Source organism: Martes martes, assembly GCF_963455335.1.
Source record: "Martes martes genome assembly, chromosome: 1".
In the NCBI taxonomy this organism is placed as follows: Eukaryota; Metazoa; Chordata; class Mammalia; order Carnivora; family Mustelidae; genus Martes; species Martes martes.
The window spans coordinates 107733425-107755418 of record NC_137888.1 but is presented as its reverse complement, the minus strand read 5'-3'; the positions used below and the strand labels follow the sequence as shown (position 1 = coordinate 107755418).

Here is a 21994-nt window from a genome sequence, read left to right as displayed (position 1 = left end):
TTACAATGGCCCAGGGAAGTAAGGGCTGTCCGTGCTGCCCATTTTATAGAAAAGGAAACTAAAGTTCAATGAGCTTAAAATAGTTTGTCCAGATCTCTACTCATGATAAAGGATGAGCAAGAATTCAAATCCTTCATCACAAGAAAAAGTTCTGTAACTATATATGGTGACAGATTATTTTTTCAAGACTTTTTTAAAATTTATTTGTGAGAAAGAGAGCACGTGCAGAGGGAGAAGCAGAGGGAGCAAGACAATCAGACTCCACACCTAGCACAGAGCCTGATGTGGGGCTCCATCTCACAACCCAAAGATCACGACCTGAGCCAAAACCAAGAGTCGGGTGCTTAACCCACTTAGCCACCCAGGCACCCCTTAACTAGACATATTGTGGTGATCATTTCACAATATACACAAATGTCAAATCACTAAGTTGTACACCTGAAACTAATATAATGTTGTATGTCAATTATGGCTCAGCAAAAACAAATCAAATCCTGAATTACTTAGGCTCTTAATTTCTACTGCTCCCACAATATGTAATACTTCAGTACTTTAAGACTTTATACATAATTGGGACTAAATCTGTAAGGGGTTTTTGTTTATTTTGGTTTGGGTTTTTTTTAGATTTTATTTATTTATTTGAGAGAGAGAGTACTAGAGGGGGCAGGGCAGAGAGCATTCCCACTGAGTGGGGAGCCTGGCACAGGGCTCTTTTGATCCCAGAACCCTGAGATCATGACCTGAGCTGAAGGCAGATGCTTAACCGACTGAGCCACCCAGGCACTCCTATGAAGTTTTTAAATGATCATATTCTTTAAAATGTGACCCAATCATTTTAACCTTAGGATTCTATCCTATGGAAACTAGCTTAGAATATAGACAGAGATGTATTTGCAAATATGTTAATCACAGCATCAATTACCATAGGGCATATTAGAAGTGGTTGGGCTATGCTGTATCCCAGAAGCCTTCCCAATGCTCCAGTTTTGGGTGCTTGCCCTTACGCTGTGCTCCCACAGCACCCTGTACCAGTCTCTTGTTCCCCAGTCTCCTCCACTAGACGGCGAGTTTCTTTAAAGCTGACCTCTTCTCACACATCTTTGGTTCAGAGTGGGCACTCAAATATGTGAGGACTAAATTAGTAAATGACCATGGAGCTGCTTATTTGATACCTACAGAAACTGTTCAAGTTGTTGAAAGTCACGAGAGCAGGACTAGAACCCAAGGTCATACGCAGGGCCCCTCCCCTCCACCTTAGTAAACTTTTCCTCAAATGAAAAATTACATAAAAATGGCTAGAGTTCAGGGCACCTGGGTGGCTCAGTCGGTTAAGCACCAGACTCTTGGTTTCAGCTCAGGTCATGATCTCAGGGTCTTGAGAGGGAGCTCTGTGTCGGGCTCCGGGCTAGGCCTGGAGTCTGCTTAAGCATCTCTGGCACCCTCTTCATCTGCCCCTCCACCCTCACGCATGCGTGGTCGCACTCGCTCTCTCTCTCTTAAAAATAAAAAATAAAAAAATAAATAGCTGGAGTTTGAATGGTTGAGACAGTTTGGGCTAGGGGGAGGATGCTGGAGGCTCCTTCCTCTACAGGCCCTTGCTGAAATATCACTGAAGTGATCAGCTCTCATGGGCCACGTGACCTCAGACATGCTGAACTGCTGATATGGGTGATGAATGAAAGACGCAGCCGTAATGCTGACGTAAACCATGACATGTTTATCTGAGGGTCAAACAAGAAAGGCAAGAGATAACTGCACATACACCAGGATTTCAACCTTTTTTTTTTTTTTTAGATTTTTATTTATTTATTTATTTGACAGAGAGAGATCACAAGTAGGCAGAGAGGCCGGCAGAGAGAGGGGGGGAAGCAGGCTCCCCACCGAGCAGAGAGCCCGACGTGGGGATCGATCCCAAGACCCTGAGATCATGACCTGAGCTGAAAGCAGAAGCTTTAACCCACTGAGCCACCCAGGTGCCCCGATTTCAACCATTTAGAGAAAATAAATCCATTTTAAAAAATTTTTTACAAAGCGGGGGATGGGGCGCCTGGGTGGCTCAGTGGGTTAAGCCTCTGCCTTTGGCTCAGGTCATGATCCCAGGCTCCTGGGATCGAGCCCCAAATCTGGCTCTCTGCTCAGCAGGAAGTCTGCTTCCCTTCCTCTCTCTCTGCCTGCCTCTCTGCCTACCTGTGATCTCTGTCTGTCAAATAAATAAATAAAATATTTTTTTTAAAAAGGGGGGGGACTGCCAAATGTTAACAGTGGTTACCTTTGAATGATGAAATCTTTTTCTGTTTCTCTACACTTTTTTGTACTTTCCCAATTATCCTCAATGGGCATACTTGATTTTTATAATCAGAACAATAAATAAAATTTAAATCACCAAATGGATTCGGAAGGGTACCCTGAACCCTACCCATGACCCTAGTAATGACTTTGAAACTGCATTGCTTACTACATTATTGTTACAGATAAGACTATAAAAAGTCCATCTATTGGAACCAGAATGTCATCATGTCATTTCAGTATACATGCATACAAGCAAGAAAAAGGTGTTTTTCCCCAATTCAATATTTACTGAACAAATCACTGATACTGGGTCTAAGCAAATTCTCCATATTCCAATGTTCCAGATTAGTGTGTATTTCATCAATGAACTATTCCTGTCATTTTTTAATGCAACCACATCCTCACAACAGTAGAGAGCTACATTCTCTTTGAAGCCTTCCCTCTTCCACTGGCTCATTTACTCCCTGCTCTTAGTTTGACTCATGAAGAAAAGGGGAACCCTCCACCCCATGCAGGTTAGTACTGAGATAAATTAAATCTATTTTCTGTGGGTATCTGAGGACAATTTCCAAAGGGAGATCCAAATGTGTTCTGAGCAAGGGTGATAGAGCGAACAATGGATCTGCTTCTCTGTAACTCCAGGTCAGCCTGGGACCCCACCCTGAGCCTGCCTGCTCCTCAGTGAATATGAGACGAATGAATGGAATCACTTCCGATTGCACAACTTGGGTATGAACGTTATGGTTTTGCATTTCATTTGTTTCTTGCTAGGTTTATTTACCTTAGAATCACACATACTTCACAACTACCCAAGGCCCCCTTTACAATTTGGCAGACATTCACACGTCTTTGCTAACTGGAGAGGATCTCCTAGTTTGAGCAGAGGGCTTACTCTCTGGGGTTACTGTCCCACCAACACTCTCTACCACTTAAAAAGCTGGTGAGCACCCAAGCCTGCCAAGAGGTCTGAGCAGTCATAAGCATGTCACATGACTTGATACCCAAAACAAATCCAGGAGACACATACCCATCCTTCCCCTCACATTATACAACCATATCCTCAAGGAACACAGGAGAGAAGGGTTGACTCCAACCCATTCCTCTGATTCCAAGGCCTAAGCCTCTTCCATCCCACTAGTACAGCCTGTGCAGAGACTGGGCAGGAAGAACTTTCACTCCACAAGGGAGGAAACTGCAGCCCAGGAAGGTAAGCAGCACAAAAAGCTAAGTGAGGTCTCTGTCTTCTGGCTTCTTGCTGCCTTTTGCTTTATGAGATACTCAGAGCAGCTCCCTACTGGACAAGCAAGCAAGAGACAGGGGAACAGGGAGGAGGTCAGAACAAGGGGAAAGGAAACCATTCAGTAAACACTAAGGAAAACTGATCCCTGATGATGACTGTAATACTCCTTACCATAGCGACCACTGGGATCCACGGCTTTGTTTAATAACCAACACCTATTTAAGTCCTTAAGGAATTCATTCTCTGACTTAAAGGGTGTTGTTATAACAACCATCATAACTTTGACTTTACTCTGGGGTATCAACAACAGCCCTTTTACGCAAAAAGAGACACTAAAAGCAGACATCTGACTGCGTGTCCTGGGTCGGGAGATTTCTCCTCTCTGGGCATCAGTTTTCCCACTTGGAAAAGAAAAGGGTCTGACTGGGAGATTTCTGAAGTTCCTTATAAGGTGAGCATCCTGATAAGAAAACTACACTCCACTAGTCTAGAACCCCTAAGAAAAGAAACAAGTGTAGCCAGGAGATTAACAGGGACAGGACAAAACAGCACATTCACTTTGGGGAAACCCAGACCTGAAGTGTTTTTTTGGTTTTCCAACTTTTCCTCTGCCAAATATAAAAATAGGCAGCTACTTCCGCGGAACTCTCAAAAAGAATTTAATTAAATAAAATCAATGAAAACAATGCTTTGTTCTCCCACAAGTGGCTCAGGAGTAGCCCGCTTAGAGACACTTTCTTCCCTGCGGGGCTGATGTCAACAGCCCAATGCTTAGGCCCAAACAAAGGCCTCCTGGCACAGGGATGAGAGGCAAAACATCTAAGTCTCCACAGCTGGCCCTATTCCAATCTGAGGGGAAAGGGGCAGTGAGGAGAGAAATAACTAAGCTTAGGAAAAGGCTAGGAGAAGAGTCAAGGATTACTAAATCTATCTTTTCTCAAATGAATAAAGAACTCTTGAAAGGGATAATGGAAGAGTACAGCTTTCAATCTGAATTACTTTCTTTGTTTAACTCTGTTGTGCCTATGGCTGCTGACTTTTACACCAACCCCAGAATCCTGGTTTTGCTTCTGGTTCCTGGCAAGGCCTGGGGGCAGTGTGGGAGTTGGGAGGCCCCTCCTCCAGTGCTCTCTCTTTCCGATTTCACTTGGTTTCAACTCGGTTTCAACTCGGACAAGTGGCTGCACCTTTCAGGACTCCGTTTCCTGCTTGTAAAATAAGAGGATTCACTAGATCCCCTTCTGGATCCTCAGGAGCGGTGGTTTAGGGCTAAAAGCCCTCCAGTTCTCCCCAGGAACAGGTTTAATTGCCACGGGTCCTGGCAACAGGATGGCTCAGCGGGCACACTCTGAGGGCAGTGCCTCCATTCCCGCGCATACCAACCACCCACTCTCACAACCTGAGGGGCTTGTCTGCCCCCACACCATCACCTGTGGGGCCAATCCACCCTCCCACCCACGTCACCACTGCCGGAACAGGTCTGATTAACTAGAATCTGCCAAGCTGAGCAGGGCATATGAAAGCAAAGAAAAAGCAAAACAAACGAGAGTGCTCTCCTATCTGGACCTCAGAATTTCTCCCAAACTGATAGAACTGAAGATAGACCGTCCCTCCTCAGAACAGGAGGCTTTGGCTAGACTTGCTTGTAAACAAATGTAACGAGCCCCAAGCCAAAAGGGGCCAGTGACAACCCGGGCCGGCTAGACGCAAGAGAAGGACCTACAAGGCACAGTGCAAGCAAAAGGCCAAGAAGACCGAGACCGCGCCGGGCGCTGTTTAAATTGGACGGTTCTTTCTGCAGGCTGGGGAGGCGCTCGCGATCTCCCGGCAGGGGCGGTCGCCAGAGTGCAGGGACAATGGTGCGCTAGGCACAGGCTTTTTGGGGAGGATAACCCACGGACCCTTCATTCAGCCCAGGTCTTTAAGACGTGCGGTGGAAGTGAGGGGCTGTCCTGGTCCCATCAAGTAGCGCACCACGGCCGGGGACAGGCTCTTGGCCTGGGGTAAGCTTTCTGTAACTGCTTTCGCGTTTCGTTTCCCCCTTCTGCAGCCTGGCAGTTTGGTACGACGGCCAAGAGGTACCTTTTCAACGTCTCTGTCGTCCTCCTCCGGCCAGGGGCGCCCCGAGCGCCGCTCCCTCCCCCGCGGCTGGAGACAATGGCCCGGTGCCGCAGGGCGGCCCTTCCACGGCCCGCGAGGCACGGGGATCCCGGGGCAGAGCGCACGTGCGTTTGTTATGGTGCCTCAGCCCCCACCCCCGCCGCAGGCCTCAGTTTCCCGGTCTGCAGATCCAGCGGTGGGGACGCAGGACCCCGGAGTCCGCCAGGCGTCCCACACCTTACCGACCGTGCGGGGGAGAAAGCGGGGCTCCCGGGGGCCGAGCGCACGTGGGTTTGTTGTGGGTCCGCAGGCTCGCGGAGCCCGGGGGGAAAGCCAGGGCGGTCCCTGGGCCAGGACCAACGCGCAGACACCCCGGCCCAAACGGTGACCGGCCCGCAGGCGAGAAGGCTGAGGCGGCGCCGGGCACCGGCTCCGCGCGCCCCGCCGCCCCGCGCCCCTCCCGCGCCGCTCCCGCGCCCCTCCGCCCGGGCCCCCGGCAGCGCCGCCGCCCTGCTCACCCCTACTCACTCGCTGCGCGCTCGGCCGCCCGGGCTGCGGCTGCTCCGCCCGCTCCGCGCCCTCGCGGGCCGGCAGCCGCTCCCTTTGTTAGCGCCGGGCAGTGCCCCAGGCGTCTTCCCCAGCCCTGCCCTGCCCCGCACTCCCCTCCCCCCAGGTGTCGCCCGACTCCGCTCCCCGCTACCGCAGGGGAGCCCGGCCGCTGGGAGCCCGGCGCCAGATCCCGGCAGGAGGGTTCGCCAGGGACAGTGGGGGACCGGGGCAGGAGGGTGGAGGGGACGGCGAAGGAAGGGAGAAGAGCGCGGCAGAGGGGCGGGGGAAGCGACGGTCTCCGTTATGCAAATAGTCGGGCCGACGGGGTGGGTCCCCCGTCACATGGCGCCCCAAACCCCCTGGCGTGGCCCTCCGGGGGGTCGCTAGTAAGCGGGTCTCCGGATGAGGGGTGCCGGGTGAGCGCACCGCGGGATGCTGGGACCCTGCCTCCCGCTGAGGAGGCCGGACGGAGGAACAGGGGGTTGGGGCGACGCGGCTGGGCCGGGGTCCCCAAATCCTGGCTCACCTCCCCAGTCCGCAGGTCCCAGAGGGTTAAGCCGACGCTCTCTCGGGCTTTTCAAGCGGGAACTATAAATCCTAGCTCTGCTACCACTGGCTGCGTGACCCTGAGGAAGTCAATTAACCTCTCTGAACTATTCTTATGTAGAATATGAAAACACATAATCTCCTTCACGGGGTTTGACAAGAACCTCCCAACTGCAGGCGGGGCGCGCACTAAGTGCTTTCGAACCCCGAAAATACAAAAGGGGAGTGTGGGCCTGAGCTATCTGCAGGCTGGGGGGGGGGGGGCAGGAGGGGAGAGGGAGGCCTGAGGGGGGCTGGTGTAGGAGCGGGGCTCCTTCCATTCACCGAAGCTGATCTGGGATTTCTATGGGGAGGCGAGAGAAAACTGCAGGTTAAGCAAGAAACACAGCTGTATACTTGGGATATAGGCCCCAATGGCCACTTAGACAGAAAACCACCCTACAGGAGGGCCAGAAGCAGCCTTGGACTCCCACCCCAGTCCCCAAAGACAAGATGTGACTGCCAATAGCAATAATTATCTCCCAAATGTATTTTGATCACCCACTTGGCACCAGGCTCTGTGCTTAGAGGGAATGGCAGAGTGGAAGGTAGTCTGGGTCCTCTGGGGACACAATGGGGAGAAACGCAACTAGTGCTTGAAGCCCAGACACAGAACTCTATCTCCAAATTGAGGTGACCACGCCCCACAACCCACTTGAGAAAGGGCGCTCACATCCTCATCTCAACTCCATCACCTTTCTTCCAAATACTGCTTCCTCCCTTCCCAGATCCTGGACCTCCTGCTACACCTCTGGCCCTTCCCAACTCCTGAGGGAGCATTACTGCTCAGTTCAAAGAGCTCCAGTTGGCTGGGGGGGCCAAGCAGAGTGAATTCAAACCTCTCTGACCAACTAGCTGTGTATTGGTTTGAGTTCCTCAACCCCTATGAGTTTCTTTGACCCTCTTTCCTCTTCTGTATGGCGGAGATATTAATGACAGTGTTGTTTTCAGGATTATGTGAAACAATCTCTATGAAGCCCTTAGCTTAGTATCTGGCATATAGAAGGTGCTTATAACAGTAAAATGTATGTGTGAAAGAGTGGAAGCAGGCAAATTCGTAAGACTGTTTCTGGGACGATGCCATATTGAAGATTTCAGAATTTATTCTTGGAAAATGGGAAACTCTTAAAAGATTTTATGCAGGGGCATGGCATGCCTCCTTGTGTTTGATACTCATTTTTCTGACAGCTTACTGGAAAATGGATGGCAGGAGCAGAGACTGTGAGCATAGAGCATAGAGACCAGCTTGCAAGCTGCCATCCATGGAAATATAATAGGAACTGAGGCAATGACAGCAGGAATGAAAAAGAGACATGCAAATAACACCTATCATTTGGGGACCAAAAGTGCTTTGCCTTATCCTATTGTCCCTCCTGGTCATAAGATGGCCTTAGCCCCACTGTATGGAGGAGAAAGTTGAAATCACCAAGAAAAATGGAAGAGCTAGAATTTGAGCCCTCTTCCACATTAATGGAAAGACTTAATCATTTCCTCCCTCCCAATCACTTTTGTGTCAACACTACTTAGGAACCAAGAACAAGGGGACTCAGTCAAAAGAGCATGGGACTCTTGATCTGGGGGTGATGAGTTCAAGCCCCACGAGTATAGAGCATAGAGATTACTAAAAGTAAATAAGTGAACTTAAAAAACACAAAAATGAAGAACAAGAAACAGAGGAGAGGCTTTTCTAGAAGGTACTCCAGTCTCCATTCCACAGTACTCTTTATAAGGAGAAATACAGCCAAATTTTGGAGAAAACAAAGGAAGAGGCTCACTCTGGGTTCCTACAGGCACCCGATGACCAGAGATGATAAGAAAAGCCCAAGAAGTTTCTGGGGCTGAGGCAGATGAGTGGGCAGGTAGGGAAGATGTCCAGGGTGAGAGCAGCTGTGGAGCCCTTCCCTTTGGGGGCTCCAAAGTTGCAGTTGGGGCTTTCTGACCTATAAGTGAGAGACAGGAGGCCTGTCCTCCCCAGCCTGTTGAGGAGGCTTCCCCACCCATTGTCTCTGGGGCCCCTGCCTTGACAGCCTAATTTTCTTTGAAGTACAGATATCTAATTTCCCTCTGGACACTATCTCCAGCACCCCACCCTTCATGTGCCTTTCTTGTCATCATTTTAGGCAGTTTACTCGCTCGTACAAATAATGCGCTACTTTATGATGTCCATTTGCAACAATCCACGCACAGACAGTACTTTCATAGCACTCTTGAATCGGAGGTCGTGTTATTACACAGTCTTGTAGGGAATAAAGAAAGCACAGGCCATTGAAAATATCCTCGCAAACCCTTCTTCCTCATCCCACTCTAGATGTTCACATAGAACCTTCGACAGCCCCCAAGGTTCTTCTCTGCACACCTTCAGCACCCATTGTCCAATGTAAGAGTGGGCTCAGGGTTAAAGGAACAGCCCTAGGCTCTGTCCGCACCCCTAACTTGGGCCTCACTGCTCTCAGCTTCAAGGATAAAGATACCTATACACAGCTAAGTCTATGGAACCCAAGTCAGAAAATAGAAATAGAATCACAGCTTCTCTAGGAGAACAACACTAGGGGGCAGACGTTGGACACCAGAGACAGGCCTCACGGGAGGACCACAGCCACAGGACAGGGAACTGGTTGGCCGGACCATGCCTAGTACAGCAAGGAGTACAGCCCCAAGACCTCAGAGTGCGATATGGGTATAGTGTAAGCAGGCATGGTGGGAGAAATGGACATATAGTGTGGGCACAAGTGTCATTCGACTGTGCTTTGCCCAATCAGCTTCAGTGTCCAGTCCTGTCCTAGGAGACACAAGGAGAAACCAAGTCTTAATTCTCAAATCATTTATGTTTTAGCCAAGTATCTTTGGTTCATAATAGTAATAATTGCCATGTACTGAACCTCTCCTGTGTGCAAGGCAATCTATGTGCATGTTCTCTTTTAATCCTCACTTGGAGGAGGGGTTATCATTCTAGAACCCTGGTGTACCTAAGTCTTCTTAGGCTACCCTCCTGTTCTTGCCTTAAGGCCAATCTTAGCATGACATTAATGTAAGGGAGGCAAGGAGACGGCTACAATCTCATTCCAAGACCATGAAAAAGCGAGAGATCTTTCCTGCTGGTTTCTTAAGGAGACAAAATGGGGTCACATCAAACATCAAGATGCAGGGCTTCCTAGATATCTGCTTACAACATCCCTTTCTCTGATGTTCTACTTCTGACATCACCTTCTCACATTTCTCCACCTGCCTCCTCAGCCTCCTTCACCCTCCCGTGATGCTCCTCCAGCTCCTTCCCCCCTCCCAAGTCCTTCCTTCTAGAGGTCTCCCTGAACTTGAACTAGCCTCTCTCCATGACAACAAAAGGTGTGAGAAAAAGAGTGGGAAGATGCAGAAATAAATAAATAAATAAAGACAATGCACATGAATATAGATCTTTATGAATGGCTTACAAATACATTATTCCACTTGAGCCCTTTGCAGACGCACAAAAGCCTGTGAGGTGGGTATGGCTCCTTATTATCCCCATTTACAGACGAGAAAACTGAGGCTCAGAAGTAAAGCAAGTTGCCTAAAGTCCATCAGTGAGTGTTGAGCCATGCCCTGAAACCAAGGCCTCTTTCCTTCGTACCACCTATGGCCCAGGACTGCAAAAGCCTAGAAGGGAGCATCAGACTGTCAGTAACACTTCACAGGCGGCAGTCTGCTTGAACTGCCGCCCTGGAGCCCCAGGGCAGGACTCAGAAGCTATGCCCAGGAAATGACATTCACTAGCAATGGAAGGAAGTGCAGAGGCAAAAAGGCTCAGAAATCAAAGACGCTTATAATAAATTCCCTCAAAAAGATCCAGGAAATTGGCTTCTCTCAAGGGACTTCTATCAGTAACCAAAGTGGACTTCTATCAGTAACCAAAGTAACCAAATAAAACTTGTGTGTTTATTACCTGAGGATGACCTTCAGAAGAATATGGTAATGGTCAGGCTTTGTGCAAGAGCCTGTGTGAGGCAGTGAAATCAACAAATCAGGTCTCTGAAATCAGCAAATGTTTTGGGGGGAAAAGAATCATTATCTGATGCCTGTTGGTGATGTCTCCCAAACCTGCCTCTGTAGGGTCTCATGTTTTAAAGAAGCTATTGTTAATAGTTGTTTTCTAAATTTACAGATCAAGTTTGCTTCAGGAAATTTAGAGAAATCAGAGAGTTCTAAAAAAGCAAGGGGGAAATATTGTCAGCCCATCAGCCATAGGCAGAATTAACCTTTTGGCCTATTTTCTTCTAGTTATTTGCTATATATTTTCTGCAACTTCCCATGGTCGAGATCATCATCTATATAAGTGATATCCAGGTTTCCCCCCTCCATGGAGAGTATAACATAAACATTTCCTATATGTATGTCATAATAAATTTATTCATTCACGTCAGCCCTTATTAGATGCAAAGCAAACATTCTTAGTCAAGTTGCTAGTGGTGTATTGTACCATTTGTTGGCTGTACAAGAGACCATTTAGGGACTAAGAGTACTTACTGGAGTCAGGCTGCCTGGGTTTGAATCCTGATTCTGCCCCATCCTAGTTGTGTGACCTCAAACAAGTTAATTAACCACTCTGTCTCCATCTCCCAAACTATAAAATGAGGATAGTAGTATCTACATCGCAAAGTGTTCTAAAGACGAAATGAGTTAATTACATGAAAAGTGCTTAGAATAATAGATGTCATGGTAAGCACTAAGTAGTAGCTATTAGCAATATATGGTGTATGTGGTTGCATCATAAATTATTCAACTGTTCTACAGGTAGACATTAAGGTTGCTTTCAATTCTTCCACTATCATAAATAGACCTATAAACCATTGACTGCATGCATCAGGGGAGGAAAGGTAGATTGAGACTCTGCTGTGAAAACATTTGAGTGCCAAGATAAGGTATTAAGAATTCAGAAATTCAGGATAAATGACCCAGGAGAAAAACTTACCTTGGAAGGAGACATCCAATCAACTTGAAGAGATGACATTTAATTCTATGTGGCAGATATTTGTTGAGCTCTGTGGGCCAGAATGGGTTTAGGCCAAGTCAGGAAGCACCGAAAGGAACAGGAGACACCAAGACGAACAAGAGACAGGCCGATCTCTCCAAGACCTTCGGCCAGTTACAAAAATGTCACAGCTGTTATGTCCAGGACTAAACTTTCACCGTGACGTATTTCTATGTTATCACCTATGTGGACAGGGATTACAAAATACCTCATTTCAAATGACCAATACAGCAGAAAGTACAAACTCAGCCAGTCCTCCCTTCACGCCCTCATTGAGAAGGCTGGATCAAGAATGCCTTTTTCTTGGGGCACCTGGGTGGCTCAGTCAGTTAAGCATCTGCCTTCAGCTCAGGTCATGATCCCAGGGTCCTGGGATCAAACCCCACATTGGGCTCCTGGCTCAGCGGGGAGCCTGCATCTTCCTCTACCCCTCACCCCACTCATGTACTCTCTCTCTCTCTCATTCTCACTCTCTCTCAAATAAATAAAATCTTTTTTAAAAATGCCTGTTTCTCAGAAGTGTTGTGACCCCCAGAGATGACATTCACGAAGCTTTTCATATAGTGTCTGGCACATGGAAAAGGCTCAAAAAACAAATAACTGATAGTTACTGAACAGGCGCTATGTAAAGTACTTTCCAAACATTCCATCATGGAACACTTGCAGCCACCCATTAGGTCGAGAGGATCAATTTTATTGTCCATACTTTATAGTTGAGGAAACAAAGAAGTAATGACTTCTCCACAAGGAGAAGGTCACACAAGGTCACACAAGGAATCAGCAGTGAAGCTGGATTCTTAACCAAGGCATCTGATGAATTACAGCAAGCCAACAGCCAGGGTTGAATTCTGGTGGGTTAGACATTCAAAGGATCATGTCCTTGCTTACTGGGCTTCACCAGCTTCTCCGCAAAGAACTGACGTTTCATGAGACAAGGTACACAACACAGAGTGCCCCCGTCTCTGAGTCAGCAGGCCTGAATTCTACCCCCGGCATTCGCAATTCAGATTGCAGAAATCAGATCAAGTACTTCCCCTTTGCTAGTCTGTGAAATGAGGCCACTTGGACAAATTAGTTGTTTCCCAACCAAAGGGATCTTTTAAATCACACGCAGAAATCATTTAAAATATAAATTCTGTTATCCCCCCCTAAACATTTCAGTGGTTCAGGGGGTCAGAGCTTGGGTATCTGTAGTTGTTAGCATGGTCCCTAGGCAGTGTTGACGATGGCAGGATTGGCAGATGAGTCTACAAGATTTCACCTAAGGCTCTTTCTAACTTGTCCCAGAGAAGTTCCTCCAACAGGATAAAAAGCCACCAGCTGTACTCCATACCCAGAGGAGCCTTCTCTCCCAGCATCACCCTGAGTGAGGGACCCTCTGCCAAGGCCTCAGACATGGCTGCAGCCTCAGCCACGTTGTTGGTGACCATCATCACCAATAATTAATGGGCCACCAACAGCTGGACAATACTCTTTGGAAAGAACCACATTTCCCCATCACTGGCATAGCTCCTAAAGGTCAAATGTCTCCCAGAAAGCTGCATGAGCTTTCCAGCCCCTCCTCGTGTAGGGTACAACACAAAACCGTCGGGGGCTTCCTAGGAGAAACCTGAGAGGACAGTGGCAGCTTCATCCTGCCAGAAGTCAGGGTGGGCATTGGAGATTTAATTCATCCATAACCAATTCTGCTAAGGTCCAAGTGTGTCCACAATCAGGCATTGGAGGAGCACTGACAAAGCTCAGGGCAGGAAGTAGCCTCCGAACAATGCCACATGACCCATTACAGCCTTCCTTTGCTGATAACATAGAGAGCTCAACTGTCAAGTTCAATTAGCAAGCAGGTGGTCTATAATGAGAGTAACAGCCTGTACCTCTCAACCGAAATGGCTCAGAGCACGGCAGAGTCATGACCTGATGGCTTCAGAGTGACTCCATCCAGAAGTGAGGGACACCAGGGCAGGCCCACTGAGGCCGAAGATTTATATGTGTCCCTGAGGGTTTGGAAGAGGGGGCGTACAGGCACCTGTGTTAAATATATACCATTGTAGTTAAAGGGTTGTATCAAATCAGCTTGGGGTCCTAGCAAATGAACTGTAATCTCAGGGAGCAAGGATTCCATCTGTCACCCCTCTTTGGCCAGTTCCTCTGTGAGGCCTTTCTCAAACTCACAGAAAGGGTGGAGAGTAGGAGACTCACTTCCTGGCCCAAAACAGAAGCACACTTCCTAAGTCCGCATTCAGAGGGAACTAACTATATGGGAGAGATTTTTATTTGTAGAATCTGGGCCTCAGTTAATGGCTGGGTTAAGAAGGAAGGGGCACAGTGTAGATGCTTGATTTTAATCTATCCCCTTTAAAATGTGTTCCTCACTTAACGGGTCCCAAGGTGCTTGGCTATACATCTTTCGGTTGATCTCTATTTTGCAGGTAAATCAACTGAGGCCTAGAGACTCAAATGGCCTGACAAAGATTACCTAGCTAAAAAGTGGCCAAATCTGGACTAGAGGCTACATCTTCTGACTGTTACAGATGCTAATAAAGGGCCACAGAGCAGCTCAGAAAGTATAGGGAGAACCGGAGACTTGAAAAGCAGAAACTGCTGTGGGCCAGCCTCCCATAAGGAGACCCCTGAGAGGAATCAGGCCCTGCTCATTACTTTCTGTCTCCTCAGAATGGTCAGGGATCATTAGGCTGGTTTTCAGCCTGTCTTTTCAAAGGGCCAAGAAAAACATAGAAGGTGATAAATGGAGCTGGCAGAGAACGGCCAGAAGCCTGGTGAAATGTTATTGTTTCTGCTGGGAAGAAGGAAGTCGCTCATCTGAGATAGCTTCGTGTGAGGCTAGACCCCTGATGGTACATTTCCTTCACCTCAGCATTTTTGAGGGGGCCTTACTGCTTCGGAGAGCTTATGAGCTAGAAATCCTAATTCTCAGTTATTGATTACTGAGGTGAAATGGAGCATGTCAAGATTAGGATTGGGATATTCCAGAAAGATCTGAGAGGTAATGACTTCCTCAAATGACTGCCCGGCCAACTGAACTATGCCGTCCTTAATCCTCACAAAGACCCGGGGTGTGTGCGTCATTACCAGCATTTACAAAGGAGATAACCGAGGCTTAAGGGGTTTCAATAATTGGCCAAAGGCCACGTGCCTTGTAACTGGCAGAGCTGGGGATTGAACCAACGCGTGCAAGACTTCAAAGCCACTCTTTAACCATCGTGCTCATCATCAGTTTTTCCTCGGAGGTGAGATGATGTGAGGCTGGCCTGACTCCCCTCCTCATTATCTCTGCCGCTAGCGCTGGCTTGGACTTCTTCAGTTCTCCGAAATGTCCTCTTTGTCTCGCTCTGCCTGCCTGAACGCAGCCCCTCCTCTAAAGTCCAATTCAACCCTGAACATCTGCAGGAAGCCTTGAGTCCAAAACCATTTCTTCCTTCTTGAAAGTCTTAGAAACAATTGCGGAATTTCCCAGGACTGTATTTTTTTTTCATTCTTTAAATAAATCCCTAAGTGAGGTTGGGTTTTTTAAATACACTTTCAAATAAATACACATTAGATATTACATAGAAACATTGTTTCGTATAAATCAGTCCACAAATCAGGACAAAAATTTCCTTTATCAGATTCAGAGACGTGAATTGATTCAGTTCAGGATCTTCTTCTGAGCCACGCCCCAGATTTGGGCCCAGAATCATAGAAGTATGGAAGTGGGGGTCCCTCCTGGCTTTATCCATGGCCAGGAAACAGACTTGCTCCTCTTAACTGACATGTTCCTCTCTGAACCCCTCCAAGGTCTCTAATAAAATTCCAGAAAGGCCATGCCTCTGAGGTGTCCTCTCCAGGAGCCTGGTGCCACAGCCCGTTCCTTAAATAACAAATGAGACAGGAGCTCTCTGTGTGGTAGTGGCATCTCAGCGGGCTTCGGGGTCAAGCAAAACGGGATGTGACCCCTGCATTGCTTTTCACTAGCCAGGTGGCTTTGGGAAAGACCCTTAACCCCTCTGAGCCTATGAAGTGGGAGCACTATAGCGTTTGAAGGATCACGGTAAGGATCAGCAATAATACTATTACGTGCATCCAGTAGGTACTCAAAAGATGATAGCTATGACGATTATGAGATGTGGCCCCAACCAAAAGGAGGCAAACAACTCGCTTCCCCGGGACCAAGTCAGAAAAAAACATAAATGCTTTTGGTCTTGCCTAAAATGCTTCCTCCTTCTCTTCCTTCTCTCTTCTTCTAATCCCTTTAAAAATTAAACATTGTAACCACAATTACCTACTATTTGTGTCCTTCTGAAATTCACATGTTATAAACCTAATACCCCAGGGGATAGTGTTTGGAGATGGGCCTTTGGGAGGTGGTGAGGTCCTAAGGCTAACTAAACGCCTTCAAGAATGGGACTCGTGCCCTTATAAAATCTGCCTGAGGAAACTACCTTGCCCCTTTCCACCTCACAAGGACACAGCAAAAAAGATGACAATCTGTCAGTCAGGAAGCCAGCCCTTGCTAGACACTGAGGCTGCTGGTGTTTTAAGTGTGAACCACTCAGCCTCTAGAACAGTGACAAATATACTTCTGTTCCTTATAAGCCACCCAGCCTCTGGTGTCACTGGAAGTGGGATTCCCTCCTAGCCTGTGGTTATAACAGCCTGAACAGATTAAGAAGCCTACTTTATGAAATAGACTGCTTTTTAGCTTCTAAAAGAGTGTTGCTCATATCTGTCCTATTGAAAAAGAAGCAAGATGGAGACAGCGTTGTCACGTTTAACCCTCAGGTAACAGGCCTTGGACTGGATCAGAGAGCCAGAGGCCAAAGGAGGGTCTTGTACTTGTGACTGCTCCTCACCATCTGAGAAGAAACTAAGGTAATACTGGAGGTTTTACTGCATTCGTTGAATGTCAAAGATTATCTCCTTTCCTTCATGAGGAAAAGAGTGCCAGACTGGTAGAGAATCCTCCTGTGTCGCCCAGGGACAGAGCCCAGAGCAAAATCCGATTTATTTCACCCTCCCTGCCATCAGTTTAAAGGCATTACTGAGTACTCCTTGCACACTATCTCTTAGGAATGCAAGGCAGCAGAGGCCAAGGCCCCAGCCCTGCAGGAGGTCACAGGTGGGAGAAGCAAGAGGCACAGCCATGATGGAGCAGCTCAAGACTTTTACGATCCAGAGTGAAGTGCAGCAAACGCCATAGTACAAGCAGTATCCTTGTTTTATTCACTCCTCTGTCCCCAGTCCTTAGAATCATTCCACTGAGGAGACATAGAGGCTGGAATTGAATCCCAGGGCACCCAAGAAATAGCTGAGCAATCTTGGGCAAGCGACTAAACCTCTCTGTGCCTCAATTTTCCCATAGTAAAGCATGCATAGTACTATTAAGATGAAACGAGAGAATCCATGGAAAGTACTTTAAAAGTGCCAACACGGGGTAAATACTCAAAGGACATTAACCATAACTATTATTCTAAGTAATCACATTATTAGAGAAGAAATTAGTATTTGATGAGGATGTATATACATATATATGCATACTTGATATGCTATCAAATTATATTTGATGAATAAATGAGTAAATGATGGAATGAAATGAATGAATGCACTTGGAATCAGAGAAAGAAGGGATTTTTGCAGGCTGAAGTGCTCAGGGAGGGTGTCCTAGCGGAGGCCAGACCTGAACCAGGCATTTAAGAAAGTGAAGGATCTGAGCAGGATGAAACAGAAAGAAAAGAAAAACATTCACACTTCTAGAAGATCTCTTAGACAAAGACTCAACATCTAAAGATGTTTATTAAAGTGTTATTTTTTTTCTGTAAAATACTGGAAATAACCTAAATAGCCACTGAGGAAACCAAATACAATTTGATAAATCTGTAAAATATATTACTTTTAAACCATTAAAATGACATTTTCAAACAATAGTGGATAACAAGTATGTTCAGATTATAAGAGTCAAAAAAAAAAAAAAACCACCACACATTATATATAGCATAATCTCAAATAAGTAAAAATACTATTTGCATATGAAAAGAAAGGAAATCATCAAAATGTTAGAAGGAAGGAATATGGATAATTTTGTTTCTTTAAATATTTCCTATTTTTTTAAACTGCCTACGGTGGGTGTGCACTATTTTAATAATTGTGTTTGGTTTTAGTGGTGGTAAAATACAAAATTTGCCATTTTAGCCATTTTTACACATCCAGTTCCATTAATAATATTTTTGGAGTCTTGTATTTTTCTCAGGTGAGCAAGATTCCCAGGCCTGGGCTTTGGTCACACTGCCATCCTGTCAGAGTGGCCCCCCAGATGCTGAGCGGAAACATGGCCACAGCTCATGCCCGAACACCCCAACCAACCCTGTTGCCCTGGAAAACACCATTATGCTTTTGGAGCATGTAACTGCCTGCTAAGGGTTGGCACTTTGGCCCTCCCGTGTGGAGAATTATTCCTCCCTGAAGTCAGGGTGTTAACAGGCTTGTCATGTCTGGACAATGAGCTGCCTCCCCCGTCCCCAGGCCTCTTCATTTTATCTCTGATACTGCTCCACACAAATGCAACTTTCCCCCATTTCCTCCAGTGTTCACACAAATGGGACAGCCAGTGCGAGTGCGGGGCGCAGGGGGTGGGGGTGTGGAATATCCCCCTCAGGCTCCAGAATCCCAAAAAGTTCCCCTGTGCCTCCTGGAAAGTATACAAAGTGAGGATGTAGAACCTCTTCACCTACTTCTGAAGGCTTGGCCTCCTGCTGCAGCTTGCATAATGAATCACCTCATGAGTTAGAACACCTTGTGAAATAGAAGCCTGGCCAGAAGGAAGAGCTACCTGGCCTCAGGCCTGTGTGTCTGCTACGTGCCCACATCTAAGGGGAAAATGCTCATCTTGAGGTCACTCCTCAGTTTCCCTACAATTCCACCACTTCTTATAATCATTCTCTTCTTCCTCTGTTTTCATGAGTCTAATTCATTTATTCAATGATCACTATTTACTTCTTTCATATACCAAGGACTATGTTAGGGATGAGATATGGCCACCAAAGATAATGGCAATAATCTTCACTGCCAAGCACTGTGCTGAAAAACTTTACCTGCACTATCCCATCTAACCCTTATAACAACTCCACAAAGCAGGGACTGTACCCCCATTTCACAGATTACAGGGCTCAAGCTCAGGGAGAATTAGACACTTGCACAGAAGCACTTCCGGGTAAAGGTGGTCAAATAACTCTAAAAATTAGAACATCTCTCTTTTCCAATATTTAACACACACACACACACACACACACACACACACACACACACACACACCAGCAAAAATAAAAACAACAAAACAGCAAATGAAATTATCAGTAATTCCTACTAACAAACACCTACCAGACCATGCTGTCCCATAGATAATAGCTATATACTCTGGATAAAATATGAATAACAACAACCTAAAGGCACAAGAGAACAAACAGAAGCAAACAGAATCTGGAGGGGAGTCAAGTCTTAGAAGAATGTCATGGCAAGGGGTGGGTTACCTATTTTTGTAGTTTTTAACCTGCAAAAAGGCTGAAGTCAGCACCATGTGGGGTGGCTAAAACTTAAATTATAAAAAGTCTACAGTCCTTCTGTCCTAAAGAACCAAAGGACAGAATATGCTAGAAAGCAAGAAGAAAGGGGAAATAGGGGAAAGGTATGATCCAAAGAGAGAGAGCCCCAAATTCTGTATGTAAACACTGACCAAGTTTCTGTCAGACCCCAAACCAATCAAGCATAAGACAGACTCAAAGTAACCAAGCCAAAGACAGGGGAGATGAGCTGAGTTGAGTTGTACCCCAAAGGACAGCTTTGAAGTTTGGATCTACCTAAGTTTATTTGCTTCTTAAACAAAAAAAAAAAAAAAAAAAAAAAAAAAAAATCAACTCTCTCAGAGAACTACAAAAGGACATAGAATCTCTATAACATCAAATTCTTAATGCCGGGGCACCTGGGTGGCTCAGTGGGTTAAGCCGCTGCCTTCGGCTCAGGTCATGATCTCGGGGTCCTGGGATCGAGTCCCGCATCGGGCTCTCTGCTCAGCAGGGAGCCTGCTTCCCCCTCTCTCTCTCTCTGCCTGCCTCTCTGTCTACTTGTGATCTCTCTCTGTCAAATAAATAAATAAAATCTTTTAAAAAATTTTAAAAAAAATAAAAAAAAACAAATTCCTAATGCCTAAGATAGAATTCAAAACGAGTCAACATACAAAGAACCAGGGAATATAACTCGGGCTGAAAAGACAATCAACTGATACCAATCCCACTATGATCCAGATGTTGCAGTTAGTTAAGGATTGCCAGGCAGCTGTTAAATTATGTCCAGTGGAAGATAGTCCAAGATGGCGGAAGAGTTGACCTGAATTTTGTCTGGTCCCAGGAATCCTGCTAGATAGCTACCAAATCATTCTGAACACCTGCAAATTCAACTGGAGATCTAAGAAAAGAATAGCTGCAACTCTACAAATAGGAAAGTGACCACTTTCGGTAAGAATGACAAGACAGAAAAACTCATCTCAAAAAAGAGAACAAGAAGGAAGTACTGACTGCCAGGGACATAATTGGTATAGATATAAGTAAGACGTCAGAATGAGAGTTCAGAATAATAATTACAAAGTTACTAGCTGGGCTCAAAAAAAGCATAGAAGACACTAGAGAAAATTAAAGACCTGGAGAAATTAAAGAACTAAAATCAACTCAAGATGAAATCAAAAAAGCTATTAACGAGGTGCAGTAAGAAATGGAGGCTCTTACTGCTAGGATGAATGAGACAGAAGAGAGAATTAGTGATATAGAAGACCAAGTGGGGTTGTCCGTGCCGCTGGTGTAGTGGTATCATGCAAGAAGACCAAGTGGTGGAGAATAAAGAGCTGAGCAAAAGCGAGATAAACAACTATTGGATCACAGCAGGAGAATTCGAGAGATAATTGACACCATAAAGTGAAACAATATTAGAATAGTTGGGATCCCAGAAGAAGAAGAATGGGGGAAGGGGGACCAGAGGATGTATTGGAGCAACTTATAGCAGAGAACTTCCCTAATTTGGGGAAGAAAACAGGCATTCAACCCCAGGAGGCACAGAGAGTCACCTTCAAAATCAATAAAAATAAGTCAACACCTTGAAATATAATAGTGAAACTTGCAAATCTCAGAAACAAAGAGAAAATCCTGAAAGCAGCTTGGGACAAGAGGTCTGTAACCTACAACAGTAGCAAAATTAAATTGGCAACAGACCTATCATAGAGACCTGGCACACCAGAAAGGACTGGCATGATATATTCAGGGTGCTACCAAAACTTAAACAGGAAGAAATAGAAACCTTGAACAGAATAATAATCGGCAAGGAGATTGAAGCAGTCATCAAAAGTCTCCCAACAAACTAGAGCCCAGAGCCAGATGGCTTCCCAGGGGAATTCTACCAAACATTTAAAGAAGAATTAACACCTATTCTTCTGAAACTATTTCACAAAATAGAAATGGAAGAAAAACTCCCAAACTCTTCCTATGAGGCCAGCATTACTGTGATCCCAAAACCAGAAAAAGATCCCACCAAAAAGGAGAATTACAGACCAATATCCTTGATGAACACAGATGCAAAAACTTTCACCAAAATACTAGCCAGTAGGATCCAACAGTACATTAAAAGGATTATTCACCACAACCAAGTGGGATTTATTCCTGGGCTGCAAGGGAAGTTCAACATCTGCAAATCAATCAATGTGATACAATACATTAATAAAAGAAAGGACAAGAACCATATGATCCTCTCAATAGATGCAAAAAAACATTTGACAAAGTACAGCATCCTTTCTTGATGAAAACTCTTCACAGTGTAGGGATAGAGGGCACATACGTCAATATCATAAAAGCCATCTATGAAGAGCCCACAGAGAATATCATTCTCAATGAGGAAAACTGAGAACTTTTACCCTAAGGTCAGGAACACAGCAAGGATGTCCACTATCACCAATGTTATTCAAATTAGTACTAGAAGTCTTAGCCTCAGCAATCAGGAAACAAAAAGAAAAAAAAGGCATCCAAATCAGCAAAGAAGTCAAACTCTCACTCTTCACAGATGACATGATACTCTACTCAGAAAACTCTAGAACACTCATGAAAGAAATTGAGGAAGACACTAAAAAATGGAAAAATGTTCTGTGCTCATGGATTAGAAGAACAAATATTGTTAAAATGTCTATGCTTCCTAGAGCAATC

The 21994-nt window shown here is 45.9% G+C and overlaps 1 protein-coding gene across 2 annotated transcripts in view; it reads right to left on the bottom strand.

Annotated features, from left to right (window-relative positions):
* The window catches only part of ST6GAL1 (ST6 beta-galactoside alpha-2,6-sialyltransferase 1), a 118062-nt gene extending 111816 nt beyond the window's left edge, over window positions 1-6246 (bottom strand). For both annotated transcript variants that reach the window (XM_080809686.1, XM_080809687.1), the window contains exon 1: window positions 6158-6246. The gene's annotated coding sequence lies outside the window, so the exon portion shown is untranslated. The remainder of the gene's footprint in view (window positions 1-6157) is intronic.
* Between the last annotated feature and the right edge of the window lie 15748 nt (window positions 6247-21994).